The following is an 11766-nucleotide window of genomic DNA, read 5'->3' on the forward strand; positions in this document are numbered from 1 at the left end:
AATAAAATTATCCATGGCCTGAGGTCAGTATTTCCATTTTGGTCAAACCTCAGGAATGGCATATATAGCTTGATCATACTAATGCTTCTTATCCTGGGAATACTTGTATTCCTCCCCATCATGTTAAAGTTTGTTTCTAACTACGTCAACAGGTTGGCAGCCAAAGTATGTGATTTGAAACTGAAAATGGACCCCTAGATAGAGTTATTAATTTAACAGGCTGGCAAGCCAAGGACAGGACAGAGCCTTACCAACCTAAGACAGAAATGCATTGCTTATGATAATGCATATTCTACAATGGGTAAGGAAGGCTTCCTTGTCAGAACGATCTAAGACAAGCTCAGTCTGGTTTATGCAATAAAAAGGGGAGATGTGGAAAATGTTTGGGGCTACCTGACAGGAATCCATCATTGGCCAAGGACAAGGAAATGGGCTGCTTGGCAGGAATCTGACATAGGTCAAGGACAAGGAAATTGACTGCAAGCAGGAATCTGACATTGGGCTGGAACAAAGAAGCCATTTCAGGAAGAAATCTAAACCGTAGGCTAGAAAAAATGAAATCTCAGACAGGAATCTAAATCTTAGGCTAGAACAAAGAACTAATTATAGGCAGAAATCCAAATCTTAAGCTAGAAAAAAGAAGTAGGCTTCAGGCATGAAAATGACTTTGGGCTGAGACAGGGATGTAGGATCAGATATTTTGGCCATCCTGATAAGCCCTTAGGAATAGTGATCACAGGAGTGATCATGGGACTCGGTTTATCATCGTGTGTGTTCTTTGACTATCTGGGTTTATTGTCTTGCTTGTTTCTTGACTATTTGCATATGTTTTATTGCTAATTTCTCAGCCTAGAACTGACCTTAATATTTACATGTAATTTAAACAGTATAAAGGCAAAAAAGGAAAAGGAGGAATGGGATAGGGCATTAATGGCAGGGGGTAATGGGGAAGGGAGATGGCATCTAAAATGTAAATAAATAAAATATCAGATAAAAAAAGAAATTATCATAAAACTTATTGCTAATACACAATGAGTACCCACATTTTTTAGCAGATTACTTCTGAAGAATAAAGAAATTTAGAAAACCAATTAGAAAATAATTTTGACTTTCTTTTTTTTTATTTTTCACAGTCATCTTTTTTTTGGTTAGATTATTTATTTATTATATGTAAGTATTCTGTAGTTGTCTCCAGACACCCATATGAGGGCATCAGATCTCATTGCAGATGGTTGTGAACCACCATGTGGTTGCTGGGATTTGAACTCATGACCTCTAGAAGAGCAGTCAGTGCTCTTAACCGCTGAACCAACTCACCAGCCCTAATTTTGACTTTCAAAGGAGAAATTGTAAGGCTGTCACCAGATTCCTCTCTAGAAATGGTGTGAGAAAACATTGTTCTCCTAAGAATATATTGCCCTACTAAACATAGTATAGTAATATTACATTTTTAAACAAGTGTGTTAGAAGTTAGAAATCATGTAGTGGATAACCTTAAAATAAAGAAAAAATAAAAAAAGTAGTTGAGCAGAAATTATAGGAGGAGATAAGGAAAGAGTAGTGTTTTAACTGGTTTGGGATCCTACCTGCTTTTAATGGTCTACTTTGCTAATACAGCCATCTTTGTGTTGTGGAATTACCCATATGGAGCTGGCCATTCCTTGATAAATTCTTAAACTGACATTTTTCCAAGAGTGCATACTGAAAACTAATGTATATATCATTAACTACGTGAATGATATATACATAAATAATACACAAAGTACATATACAGGCAATAAACCACATAAGTACATACACCCTATACATAGATACACATGCACATAAATACAATCTCATGTACACACACATATATACACACACATACATTTTAAAATGAAGCTATTAAAAATGTTATAGTAACCAATTATATTCATATATTAATATCCTTATATATAACTCCAATTTAATATCCATATTATTATGAATAATTCTCACAGTTTGCCAAGTACCAAAACCTACAAATGATACTAAAATTATGAAAAACCAAATATGAAGAATATAAAAACATCTTGGCACCAATGACCTCTTCAGAGAACATAGGCAAATGGAATTATCAACAGAGATATTCTTATGTAAAATGAAATGATTCTAGCTTCATAAATCTCATCATAAAATATTTTAAATTAATATTTAAAACCCTCTTAAGAAATAAAATTCCCTTTATTGAAGACTTGATTTTTATCATTCTCATTGCATTTCCACAGGCATATTTATCTTGTACTAATTCAAGTAAAAGTTAATAATTCACAGTTAAATTACTTTATTTGAAATGTAATCAAATATTTAGAAAACCATTGTGGTATACTGGAATGTTGAATTTTCTGTAATCAAATAGAGGTAAGTAATAAACTTACCTAAGCTAAATAATGTCTGATCCTAAATTAAAACACACATTTTAACTATTTTCTTCTTTCTTCTGTTTAATTTTCCAAAAACAAACACATATGAGAGTAAATTGCTAATTTAATTTTGAATGGTAAAGCTCATAGTAACAAGCATAGGATTTAATTTCAGGAACATTAGGAACTTGGAAAAGATTAAGTAAGCTATGAAATTTAGTCATGTTTTCAACTATAAAATATATTTAAAGTAATTCTATACAGAGGTTATTATAATCAGCACAGGTTCAACTAGGTAAGTATTCTTTTACTTCTGAAATTTCTTAAATAGGTCACCAGATAGAACTTTTTTCTCCTGTAATACAATTATCTGTGACAAAATGCTTTTCATATGTTAGAGACAGATTATATTTTAAGGACATGGAATGTTTCATGAAGAACAGCAAATTAAATAATTTCATCATTTGTGCATGGGGCATGGGTCAATATCAGAGAACTCTTATATGTTGTGGAAAGAAAGTGATCAAATGAACAGTATAAAATTTCTGTTTTAAAGACTGTTTTGAATAATCTTTTGATCTGATTCTGTGCTGAAACCTTGGTAAGCTCTATAGCCGTTGGTTAATTATTTTACTATCAAATTTATTTTTCAAGTTTCAAATCCCAGATACCTCTTAGAGTTAACAAAGCAATGACAACCTTGAGATAAATGCACATATCTTTTTTGGATATTTGCCAACAATAGGTCCATTAAGTAAAATAAACAAACAAAAAGATACTGACATGATGTCTTGTTGAGGCACCTATAGATCTGTGTTAATCTTTGATTTTGTAGTCTGGTTTTATTAATATTTTCTCATGTAGATGACAAGTAGGGATGAGAATAAGGTCCTGAAATATGTTCACAGTTGAGTTAATGGGTGTTACATTATCTCCTATAAAAACAAAAGCTGGCTTTAAAAATTCAGTGCTAATATCCATGTCACAGATTTGCCCAAGAGGGAATTTTATTGCATTTCCCATGGGATATAGTAAATGCAAATAATATTTTAAACTGTCCTATATGAACAGATGGCCTAGCAGAGGGTTTTACTCTAGAGAGACTTACTCCACTCTCTCGTGCTTGTGGGCAGAGATAATAACCATGGAAGCTGCAGATCTCCTTATGCACATGAGGGAGATAAGGCATGCTTGGCCACACTGAGACTGAGAGACACTGGGAGACAACAGCTGTATCTGGCATCTACCAAATGGCATTTAGGAAGATTAAAATGATGGACTTTGGAGACCACAGAAGTTAATTACTGAGGGCCACAAGCCTAGTCAAGAGTATGTTTACAAAAACCACCACAATAGATTAGGCATAGATCAGGTGAAAAGAACAAAGGTGATGGATGAAATTTGGTGACATTTAAATAAGCTCCTGATTTTAAATCAGTTTTTGAAAATAATTCTTTATATATTATATATTATATATATTACATATATAACATGTAAATAAAAGTTTAGGTAAGTATTTACTAAATTTGAAAACATTGCAAAATATGATTTGGAAATTTCTAGTCAATTTTATTCCTATGCAAATATTCATGGTCATAAATGAACCTTAAAATGAAGTCAAAAATAAATAAAACAAAGAAAAACTTGTTCCACCGTAGTGTCACAGATCATTTTTCCAAAATAAGCTTAAATACATATGTAGGAGAAGGCAAATGCTTTTACTTTCTGTTCGAATCTTTGTTTAGTGTTTAATATAACACAAAATAGGAAGATCTAGTTGATACTATGAGAAACAATGATAATAACTAAATAAAATTTTCACAATGTAAGAAATCATTTGACAGGTATTGTAGCATCCTCGAATGTCAAAACCATGAATAAATTGTATTCTGTCTTCCAGAAACTGATTTTTAACAAGACTAGAGTAACTAAAGTAACAACAATTACCTTGAATATTTCAGTTTAAGGAAAAGCAGGTGTTATAAATTAACACGCTACAAATATATTCATTCTTTCTCAAGAGAAATATCAGAGAGCGAAAATAAAACAAACTGAATGGCAACAAAAAACTTGTTTATTCAAGCAATTCCATCCTTAGTACAACAAATAAGTAAACAAAAACATAGTAGAAAAAATGTGTGATGCATTTATGTAAGAATAAAAGTATTAATGATAGATGTAAAAACTAGACTGACTGAAGAGTCACAATGTTGTCAATCATTCATAAATTCTATTAATCATATTACTATCTAACTGACATTTAAAGAACATTCCTATTGACAACATTGGAATTCTCATTTTCTTCAGTGGTACATTGTGTATATACAAAAATAAACCGTATTCATGTCTGGGGAAGAAGATATTAGTAAATTTAAAATAATAAAACTTGGTAGCATGTCTATTTCCAAATAAGCGTGACAGCAAAGACATCATCAGTAAATGAAAGATAAAAATTCAAAAACATGTCCTCGCCAGTATCTGCTATCACCTGAGTTTTCAATTGTAACTATTCTGACTGGTGTGAGGTGGAGGAAGAGGAATACTCCTCCATTTTTGGTGGAATTGCAAGCTGGTCCAATCACTCTGGGAATCAGTCCGGTGGTTCCTCAGAAAATTGGACATAGCATTACCTGAGGACCCACCTATACCACTCCTGGGCATATACCCGGAAGATGCTCCAACAAATGACAAGGCCATATGCTCTACTATGTTCACAACAGCCTTATTTGTAATAGCCAGAAGCTTGAAAGAACTCAGATGTCCTTCACAGAGGAATGGAGACAGAAAATGGTACATTTACACAATGGAGTATTACTTAGCTATTAAAAACAATGAATTAAAAAATTCTTAGGTAAATGGATAGAACTAAAAAATATCATCTTGAGTGAGGTAAACCAATCACAAAAGAACACACGTGGTATGCACTCATTGATAATTGGATATTAGCTCAAAAGTTCGCAATACTCAAGATACAACTCACAGACCACATGAAGCTCATGAAGATGGAAGACCAAAGTGTGGGTGCTTCAGTCCTTCTTAGAAGGAGTAACAAAACACTCATGGGAGCAAATATGGAGACAAATCTGGGGCAGAAACTGAAGGAGGGGCCATCTGGAGACTGTTCCATCTGGGTATCCATCCCTTGTGCAGTCACTAAATGCAGACATTGATGTGGATGACAGGAAGTGCATGCTTACAGGAGCCTGATATAACTGTCTCTTTAGAGGTCTGCCAGAGCCTGACATATACAGAGACGGATGCTCACAGCTAACCATTAAACTGATCATGGGATTACCAATGGAAGAGTTAAACAGAAAACTGAAAGAGCTGAAAGGGTTTGAGGCCCAATGGGGAGAGCAACAATACCAAACAACCAGAGCTCCTAAAGTCTAAACCACCAGCCTGGGAGCATATAGCGGGAGATCCATGGCTCCAGCTGTATATGCAGGAGAAGATAGCCTTGTCAGGCATAGGTGGGAGAAGATATCCTTGGTCCAGTGAAGGCTGGATGCCCCAGTGCCGGGGAAATCGTTGGTGGGGAGGTGGGAGTGACTGAGTAGGTAGGGGCATATCTTCATTGAAGCTGGAGGAGATGCAATAGGATAGGGGCTTCTTGGTGGGGAGGAAATGGGGAACGGTGATAACAATTAAAATGTAAATAAAAAAAGAATTCTGATGTCCTAAAAATAAATCCAAAAACACATAAAATAAAAACTGACTTCTAAATAATCTATTAAGCCAAATAAGTCATATGAAGAAAAACCGACTGAACAAAAATAAAATAAAATAAAATAAAATAAAAAGAGAACAAAAGAAGACTTACATGAGACTGTACAAGTGGCTATGAATGGCAAAGAAGAACAGTAGATTAAATATTTCTCCAGAAAGGCAAGATGAGTTCCATATGTGAAGAAACTCATTGGTATAGCCACATGATTTCTTAAGCAAAGAAGAAAATTGTATGAATGAAAGTTTTACACGAATCTCTGTTTCCAAGAAGAACCCAGAAACTGAACAAATATTACTAAAAATTTTGATGAAGAGGAAATAATTCACAGTAGTTCAGCTATCAAGTTTAACACAATACATTATGTTCAAATATTAAAATGAAGAAATAAATCTGGTTTCTGATAAAGGAAAAAAGCCACTTAAATTATATGTAAAGAATGAAAAATGACAAAAATTTACATGACTACAAATGTCTACAAATTCTTCATATACAATTAATATGGTAGAAGCATATTGAATCATCTGTAAAGCATAAATTAGGAAGCAGAAGTGAAATGGAACAATCTCTTGATGGATATAAAATAGCTCATTTTAATACTCATATAACTTTAAGAATATTAAATTTTAAACTCAAATGTTAAAAGAAACACAGATAGACAAGGAAAGGAGAAAGGAAAAAAGAAAGTGGGGAAACATGCAACTGTAATTGACAGAGGGATGAAGGAAAAGGATGGAAGACAGAAGGAAAGATAGTAAAAACTATGGCATCAAGAGGTTTACTGAAGAATTGTGCTCAAACTTAGATGAAAATTACTATCAATTTCACAGAAACTATCATAATTCAAAATTAAGATCCAAGTAGTCTTATCCACAGGGGAAAAATATGCTTTACTTCCTGAATACAAAATGCAAAATACTTTTCCTAATTTATAAAGCAAGTGATGTTATAATAGAAAATTGAGATGAAGGAAATGACACATCAATATCTATTTGATTTGGTAACAGCAACTCTCCAAACTATTAGAAAATATGATTCAACAATTGATAGACAGAAGACAGTACCATGGCATGCACATACCTGAGATCATAGCATTACAGAGACAGAAACAGGAGGGTCATTGGAAGTTTAAGACTGTCTTGCTTTTATGTTGCTCATGAGAGACATGCCTAGTTTGTGATGTGTGTGTGTGTGTGTGTATGTCAAAGTAAATTGACATTCTAGGGAAGTAATATGAATTAAATATTCATTCTTCAGTTTCATCTGATATATTTATAGACCAAAGAAGAAATTTATACTCTTATGTAAAATCATCTAGATATAGAACTCTGAAAAAGTTCAACAGCTATTAATAAAGTCCTGAAAGTTAAGATAGAAGATACTTCTAAGTAGAACCTAAATAAATAAATCCCATATGTAACAGCTCACTTCTATGGAGATCTAGAATTCTGTCTTCTACAAAATATATGTTCTGCATATATTCATGAAACATTGTGACAGTTAAACTTAGAATATTTTTAATTTGTAAAAAGTTTTATCCACCTTGCTCCTCTCACTGGACCTCTTCCTCTCTCTCTCTCTCTCTCTCTCTCTCTCTCTCTCTCTCTCTCTCTCTGTCTCTTTCTCTCTCCATCTATCTGCCTCTCTGTCTCCTTTTCTCCCCAGCATACTCCTCATAATATTGGAATCATTACAGGTGCATACTGATGTTTATGCAATGTTCTTTATGATCAATAACAGGAAGACAGGAAGAAGATAGCTTCTTCAAAGAGCTGGGCATTAAATATACTTGAATTTGAAGATCTTGTGATATCTGTCCTGACTACTCAACTGTATCTTTTTAAAAAATAAGTTTGAAACACTACATAATAAATGAGACTGTCTATAATATAATAAAACTTTATTCAAAAATAAATGATTTAAGGGGTATTCAATGATCTATACATGACAAGTTCTTTTTACTAAAGACCTCCTCCAGTTCTGTTTCTTATGATAAGATATCCTGATATTGGCTCATATAACCAGATATTTTTAAAAATATCATCTTCCAAATTGAATTTTGTCTATGCTTTTAGTAAAATGGTCTTCACTTTCAGTATAATATTGTAGCTGGATTTGTAGCTTACTTTAGCATGGCAGTTAATACTGTTTAAAATTTACTGAATCAAAAAGTATTTAGGAATACTTTTAATGCTATGTTCATTTAGGAAAATAGTGGTAGTAGGTGCTTCTCCTAGATCCAGTAACCTACTTAGCCTTGAATATGTAGTACCAATAGTAGTGTGAAGTATATATTCTGAACAGGAGTTAATTCTCTCAAAAAGTGCTTAGTTACCCATAAAATAATGTCACTATGGCAAAAGGGGACACATCTTTACATGCAAGCTGTTGAGGTTCTTGTTGTGTGATACCAACGACTACCTATTTCCTTCAGTATCAAGCAGGATACCTTAAAGTACCATAAATTATAGCTACTACGGAAAAGCTATGACAATACCCCGTCAATGATTCTGTGTATGACTCAAGTACAAATATATTCAGTAATAGGTCTAACTTTCAAATTTTGAGGAATAACAAAGGGCAATGCCAATAGATGTAATATTTGTGAGTCAATGGAATATCACAAGTCCACTAGTAAAATGAGATGACCAGTTCCTTGTGTTGGGTATCTTATTATTTGGTGTTTGAATGGTCACTTATATGGTTGTTGCTCTCCAATATGAAGGTTTTTACACTTAAACTCATTTATGTATTCGTGTATGTATGTATGTACGTATGTATGTTTATATGTGTGCATGCATGAATGTTTGTGCATATTGCATTAGGAAGTTTAACTATAATAGGTTTCCATATGTTTTCTTCAAAAGGCTTTTACTGTTAGTTTTCCCTTCTTCATCCTTCCTCTACCATGGTCTTTCATTCCCCATCTTTTAGTCATCCCTGATTTATTTTCCCTTTGCTCCTGTTAACATGGTCTCTACAACCTCCCTTTCTTTGAAAGCATCTGCCCTTCCCTCACAGCCCCTTACTAGTTCATTAACTTCTATGGGTTTTCCAAATGAAACATACGTATCTAAACCTTAAGAATTAACAATCTTGTCTAAGAGAAACAGGAAATTTGTCTTTTGATGACTTGGTTACCACAGTCGTTACAGTTTCCTAATTCTCTCTGCAAATTTCTTAATTTTATCTTTCTTAACAGTTGTAGGATATCACATTTGCATTTCTCTATCTTTTGATGGATATCTACTCTGTTTCCATTCACTGGCCTTGTGAATTGACTAGCAATAAAATGAGTGGGCAAGTATTTCTTCAATAATTCTTAGAGACCTTCGGGTGTATTCCAAAGGGTGGCATATCTGTATTGTGTGGTAGGGACAATTCCAGCTTTTTGAGGAAACTATAAACTAAAGCATCGCATCCACACTAGTCTGAACTCTTATCAGCATTCAGTATGTGTTTGCCCTTTTCCGTTCTCATCAGCATCCATTGCCTTTTTTTGGTGATGTTGCTTACTTGTTTGAATAATTTTTTGTATTTTTTTTTAACTTGGCCATTTTAACTGATGTAAGATGAATCTCAAAATAGGTTTGATTTGTATCTCTTCTATGGCCAAGGATGTTAAATCTCTCCTCCAACCACTGTTTAGCTACTGTCTTTTGAGAATTCATGCATATTCCACCATACTTTCCTACCAAGCAAGTGTAAATTCATTCAAACGGTAGCATTTTGTGTTAAGGTTACAGAAGAAAATTCCAATGTTGAGAACTATATTGGGTGGGAACTTTCCAAGTACCTGCTCATGAACTGAAGGATTCTAACACTGAGAAGAATGATTCCAAGATAAAGTTGCAAAACATTTTTGAAAATATATAATCGTTCCCTAGGTGTTACATATGCCTATTTCATTCATAATAGTTGCAGTTTTTATTCATGTCCTTATTTTGATAATTTTATCCAGCATTTTAGTGACTCATAAATTAAGTACCTAGTTAAAATATGTAATAAAATATGACTTTGGAGCCAGGGAGTTGATTCAGTGGGTAAGATACTTGTGACCTAATTTTAGAGACCTGTATTTGGAACTCCAGCTCACAAGTCAAAGGCTAGTAATGCCACAACAGAGTAGTGCTGAAGCTCAATTCCAAGGTGCCCTAGATAATGGATAAAATTCAAAGTCAGTGAGAAACCGTGTCTCAATACATAATAATGGAGAATGATCAAAGAATACTACATGCCTATAAATGTGTGTCCATACATACATTCCCATACCCACAAACACACATGACCACAAATATACAAAACACCATGAACATGCAATGAGATACAGAGATATAGAGACAGCCACATTAAGCTACTGTGTACCAATCCCTCAATAAGGGAGAATGATATGGGTGTGTATGTGCACATGTCTACATGTATGTATATGTGTGTGCGTGTGTGTGTGTGTGTATCTAAACTTTCCTCTAAGCTTCAATGAGGAATAAGGTGTTAGAGAATCAACTTTTACTCTCCAGAAGCTCTTTATTGCCCACACTCTGAAGCACCAAAATGAAGCTGACAAAATTGAGCCTGGGATTTACTGCAGTCAAATCTGTTTCATCATTTCCATCTTTTCTTCTCCGTTGTATTGCAGAGAGAAATAAACGAGCTACAAAACTGAGGACTGTCTTAATTGGGGAGATCTAACAAGTCTGGCAGGAGCGATGCCAGAATACATAGTAGCCGAGTGGCTCCTTCTTTGTAATAAAGCTGTCAGGACTGACATGCCCAGGATTCATGGTCTCCTCCTTCCACCTACTTGAGCAGGGTGAGGGGATTATGTAGATGAGTAGCAGCACTCTATCTGCCTAGGAAACCTTGTCTTGTGTGTTTGGCATACATTGAATTCTTTTCTATATTACTGAATGCCCACATCTCAGAACTGTGTCTAGGGGATAAACACCTTAACAAAGCTGTTTAGCGGCTCCATTAAATGGATCTGGCAGGCATATCCTTTTGAGTGCTGGGAGAAAAATCCCTCTTGCCCCAACTAGCATCTATTCTCTCTGTCTCTCTCTGTCTCTGTCTGTCTCTGTCTGTCTCTGTCTCTCTGTCTGACTCTCTCTGTATCTCTGCCTTTCTCTGTGTCTCTGTCTCTCTCTGTGTCCCTCTCTCTCTCCCTCTCTCTCTCACCTCTCTACCACTTTCTTGGTTTCTTTGAAAATAAATCCTAACTTGTGGGTACTGAATTCATGGCCCCCCTAAATGCCTGCTTCCTAATAGATACACAGTTTAAGACATGACCTCACTGATGTTTACCTAGTATAGCAATCAATGCACTGGTTATAATTTCAGCCCTAGATTTGTCATCTCATGGAGAAAAATTGTTTTACAAACTGTTTCTTCCCTTCACGGTAAGAACCGCATCCATTTGAAAGAGCTCCTCAAGAATCCCCCAAAGACAAGTCAGACATGGATTTACACTACTCAGTCTAAATTTACTTTTAATCCTTATTCTACTTCACAGTTAACCACTCTAAAGCCTCCTGATAGCAGCAACCTACAGACAGCACCAAGAACTATAGGGATTTATTGATAGTGCTTTGCCCAGATGACTCATTTAATAGCATTTTATTTACTCTCCCATCCCCCAAAATAGGAAGTAATATCTGTGAA

This window comes from Grammomys surdaster, unplaced genomic scaffold, assembly GCF_004785775.1.
Source record: "Grammomys surdaster isolate TR1022 unplaced genomic scaffold, NIH_TR_1.0 125581, whole genome shotgun sequence".
Lineage (NCBI taxonomy): Eukaryota > Metazoa > Chordata > Mammalia > Rodentia > Muridae > Grammomys > Grammomys surdaster.